This window comes from Bidens hawaiensis, unplaced genomic scaffold (assembly GCF_021521415.1).
Source record: "Bidens hawaiensis isolate Kalapana, Puna unplaced genomic scaffold, B.hawaiensis_p1.1 tig00003356_1, whole genome shotgun sequence".
Taxonomy (NCBI): Eukaryota; Viridiplantae; Streptophyta; class Magnoliopsida; order Asterales; family Asteraceae; genus Bidens; species Bidens hawaiensis.
In genome coordinates, this window is record NW_027491185.1 from 327,935 (window position 1) to 333,450 (window position 5,516).

A 5,516-nucleotide genomic window follows, 5' to 3' on the forward strand; every position below is an offset into this window, starting at 1 on the left:
TTAGACGAATAAACAAGCTTTTTATGAACTAAGCTAAATTGTAACTAAATACTATATGCATATTCTTTTTTATATAAATTGATTTACAACTAATGTTATGAAAAATTTACAGCTTGGGTGGGAATACTACGCATGCTTTTCAGTTTGTGTACAAAATCAGTGTCCAACTAGTTGCCGTACAAATTATGCAAATTCATATAATATTGTAAACGAGACGAATGGAGTACGAGCTTGAATACGAGAGCTCAAGCTAGACTCGTCTCGAGCCAACTCACGAGTGGTTTTTTGAAGGTCGAGTTTAGCTTGGACTGTACTCATTTATTACTTATGTGTTAATATATATACATTTTAATTATGTTTATATATTTATTAATTGTATTTTTTTTATATATAACATGCTATGTATAATTTAGTTATCTTTATCATAGTTTAGTTAGATATCCTAAATATTATCTATACTATATTATAAATAAAGGTTCTTCAATGCCACATGACATCACACAAGATTTATACTTACAAAATTTTCTCACCTCTCTCTCATATTAATTACATTTCTTTTTCTTATTAATAATTTATATTTAACTTTTTTTTCCTTTTAATCTATTACTTTCTCTTTTTAATTATTACTTTTTATTTAAAAATAATAATTCCAACATAAATATATTATTTAGTTTTATATAAATATATTGTATTAGTTATTTATGTTAAGCTTTTATAAGTAACGATTTCTCACGTTAATTTATATAAAATAATTAATTTCAAAAAAAGAAAGAAATTTTCACTCTATGGTTGTCTTGTAATTAAGATTAATAAAAGCTAAGACCAATCGCTATAGATGGTTAATTTGCTTTTGAGAAAAATTATTTTAATGCATGATAAGTTATTTGTTTCATTTTCTAAAGTTGAAAGCAAAAACAAAGTGAAACTACTAATTTTGATAGGAATGTTAAAATTACAAATTAACTTACAAATATTGTATATAAAAAAAATATTAAGAGATTTATGAATTTTCAACAACTTTTTATTTTCATTTTGTGTATTGTGTAATTTATTCGACCGTATATTATATCTTTATAACTTTTGATTTGAAAATTTTTTTTATATTTCACATTATGTTATTATTTAAATAAATTTATTTATTCTAACCAGTGTTCTACACGGGTTTCTTAATGTCATATGTCATTACACATGAGTGATCCCCCCTCTCTATTAAACATATATTTCTTTTTCTTATTAATAGTTTTATATTTTATTCTTTTTAATAATTATTTCCTGGTTTAAAATATTAATATCAGCATAAATATACTATTTTGTTATATAAATATATTGTGTTAGTTATTCAAATTAAACATTTATAAGTAACGAATTTTCACGTTAATAGATAAAATAACTAATTTCAAAATTTAAAGAAGAGAATTTTCACTTTACGTTTGCAATGAAAATTAATAAAAGCTAAGTCCAATCGCTTTAGATGGTTTGTTTGTTTTTTAGACAACATGTTTTAACACATGGTCAGTTATTTGTTTCATTATCTAACGTTGAAACCGAAAACAAAATGAAACTACTAATTTTAATATGGAGGATAAAGTTACAAATATTGTATACAAAGAAATATTTAGAGATTTACGAACTTTCAACCTTTTATTTCTATATTGTGTATTGGGTAATTTATTTTACCATATATTATATCTTTATATGTGTTGACCATATTTTTTATATATCATATTGTGTTATTATTTAAATAAATTTATCTTTTTAACCCTTGTTTTACATGGGTACCTAATCTAGTTACATAAATATATACATCTACTACATTGAAAAATATTATATAAATTAAGACTCGTTTGGGCTCGCGGGCCAGCTAGAGCTCGATAAATGAAACTTGGGTTCGGGCTCGTTTACCATACACACTTCATTTATTGCTCTAGATCCGGCCAGAGTTCGTTTAAGCATGGCTCGTTTTGAACTTTTAACGAGCCGGTCTTAGATAGTTAACAAGCTGGCTTGAGTCATTTACATTCTTGATTAGAATTATCAGTTAAAATAGGGTTGTAAATGAACCGGACCATATAATGATTTGTTCATGTTCATTCGTTAAGCTTTAATCGAACAAACAAATATTTCATAAATGTCTAACCGAGCGACATTTATTGTCTGTGTTTATTCATTAAGGAAATGAAATTGTTCGTGAACAATTCACGAAAACAAACGCACGAACACAGATAAACACAAACAACGTTTTAATGTCCGTTAAGCTTTTATCGGACAAACGAATGGTTCATAAACGCCTAACCACGCGAAACTTATTGTCCGTGTTCGTTCATTAAGAAAATGAACTTGTTCATGAACGATTCACGAAAACAAACAAACGAAAACAGATAAACACAATGTTTTAATTAATTTGAATAACTGATAATGGTCAGTGTCAACATTCGATCCGGCTAATCTTGGTGTCTTTTTTAACATTCATAGACGTTAATTTACAAATAAATTAATCTCATAATACTCGTATTTTATAGCTAAGGATAACATTAAAAAATATATTAAAAGATATTATAACTCTTTACTGAACAAACCTTAACTAAAGTAATCGAACACGTTAAATTTCTGTGACACTAGTTTAGAAATCAATGCTTCGTGTGTGATTGTTTCAGTTTTGCTAGGTTTTGTTATTGCCTATTGAAATTGATCATCCATCTAATTATATTTTCAAATCACAAATTTGCATAGTATCGGACGTTTCAGTTGATTCTAGTAATCTAATTAGTACCACTTTAAATTTTTTGACTTAATTTTAGATTCTCTAGCTTGTAATTCTTGATACATGCTTGCTATAGGGGTGTGCACGGTTCGGTTTTGAGGCTTAAATCGAACGAAACTTCGGTTTTTGAATTTTGGAAAATCGTTTGGTTTTTTCAGTTTCTGGTCTGGATTTGGTTCGGTTTACTATTTGAGCTCGAAAATTTTGGAAAAAATAAAGAATTAGCCCAAAATAATTAATGTTGGAGTTTGGACCTAAATCAATTTGTTAATTAACAACCGAATAATTATTTTACATTTGGGCTAAAATATTTGAGTTACATGTTTATTAAATTCTTAATAAGTTATTTTAAAGAAAAAACTAAAAATAATCTATAAATTCAGTACGGTTCGGTTTATTGGTTATTCAGTTATTATTACATGAAAAAACAAAACCGAACTGTAGGTTCGGATATTCACAAAAACATAAAACCAAACCGTCGGTTTTTTCAGGTTCGGATCCTGTTTTCATATCTACGGACACCCCTATAATGCTACTGCTAGCTGTTTTTTTTAACATATCATTTTAAACTTGAAAGTATATGTGTATGAGTGTATCTCTTTGGTTTCTAGCATCAATCAGTTATTGTTCATCCATGCTTTGCTAGTTGCTACTCATAACTTACCACCTGAGAACCATGTTTAATCTTTTGATTCCACTCACCGTTGTGTTCGTGGTCGTTATCCATCTTAGCTAGGTGTGTTCTTCGGATTGGAGCGTATAGGAAATTGACCCAAGAACCGACCCAAAAAAGATCAGGTTATTTTTCCTAAACACCTCAATTGCACATTAACCATTTCTAATGCTTTTTATTTACACTTTGGGTTTTATAGCTTGATGAAAAAACATAATCTGCATATAGTCATATAACATAATCATAGTTATATTCAATCATAACATATCATAACATATAGCATATTTCCAGTTGGCCCGACCCGAAAACTTGAACATATGCCAAACAGGTTCTATAAGCTTTGACTGTGGTGGTCAAAGCAATGTTATAGACAAAAGTTATTTAGCAAATTTTTAATGTTATAGTTGCTGGTTCATGCTGCAAACACACATAAATAGTTACATTAAAATGCTTAAAATTATAACAATCAAAGTTTTAAAGAATTAATAACTACCCACACAACACTAATTATTATCAAACACTTTTTTTTTATGTTTTTCTTTACTGCCGCGGTCTGCCTTTTTATTTTTCTCTATGTTTTCTTGTTTTTGCTTCTCCATCGTCTCGTCCAGAAACTGGACGAGACCACCAAGTGCAAGGTCGGGATCAGTCTCCCTTATCAACTATTCCCCTATCTGAGCCGGGGTGATATCCAACTTGCCCAACAAATAATCAATCCGGTCAAAAGTTTTGTGTTCGGTGACGTCCAAATAATTGGATGCCATCACACGAAATCCACACGGCGTGCAGTAGGACATTTCAATGTGCACGTCCATACGCCCTGGTCGTATGAGTGCAGGGTCGAGTTTCTCCTTATGATTTGTCGTGAACACAATGATCCCCTCTCGTCACCACAACTCGACCATAGCCCGTCTATAACGTTTAGAAACCCGGAGAGTGTTACCTAAAATTTAAAAAGTGTTAGTGAAACAACTTTATGAAAATGGAATTAATATATTACTTACTAGTTACTACCTTCCGAGCTCGATTAGTATTGTTCAAAGCGCGGTCATGCAACTCAATGGAACAGTCGATATCCTCAACGACTAGTATAGAGGGGTTGCCAACGTCCAACAACAAATCCTGCAACGTCGAGTTTGAGTCAACCGCAGTCAACTCCAAATCATAGATATCAAATTTTAAATAATTTGCCATTGCAGCAATCAAACTAGACTTCCCGGTCCCAGGGGGACCGTACAACAAGTACCCTCTCTTCCACGCCTTTCCAACTTTCCTATAATACTCCCGCCTCTCCACAAACCGGTCCAGATCCTTGATCACCTTCTCTTTTACATCCGCATCCATTGCCAGCGTGTCAAATGTCGACGGGTGATCCAGATTCACTGATGCCCATGATGACGAGTACCACGTCTCCATGCTGTATAGCTTCAGCATTCTCTCCTCTTGTTCTATGGTCTCGGCCACTTCGAGTATGAACGGTAGATACTCATTCACCGCAAGATTATTATGCCTGCGGTGAAATGTGAGCTCGAATGACCGCCTTTCACGTTTGGAACCATTCTCATACATCATTTCGGACGACAAACACCACTTGAACTTGACTCCTTTGAAAGTATCCGTATAGCTCTCGTTATTCCCCATGGTGAGTTTGATGTTCGTGGCACTCGGGTCTTTTACAACTGCCACATGTTGAATATTAAGAGACGCCCGGGCTGCAAGGTACACGTCAGTGGCTGTGAACACCTCATTCTTGTGACGCCCGTCGTACTCATTAATAATCATTGTCATTGTTAACTTTCCTGGTAAGCTTGTGAGGAAAGTTTTTACGCTCGTTAAAACTTAATCTTTTACACCCTTTGTAACATAAGTTTGTACCTCTTGCGGACAGTACTGTTGAATCGCCATGGAGGCCGCAACTACCAATCCGATGGCGGATTGCACATGGTTGTTCTTGTGCTCATCGGTCCCAGGCAGGGTAGGACCCATAGCATCACTATGTGGGACAACCGCACCCCATGAAAATTTTCTTTTATTTTTATATTTAATCTCGATTCCCAAAAGACCACTTTCAATTTTAACTCC

General features: G+C 32.4%; 1 pseudogene; it reads right to left on the bottom strand.

The window, feature by feature from the left end:
* Positions 1-3,937: 3,937 nt before the first annotated feature.
* On the bottom strand, positions 3,938-5,516 carry LOC143623154 (protein HYPER-SENSITIVITY-RELATED 4 pseudogene; annotated as a pseudogene).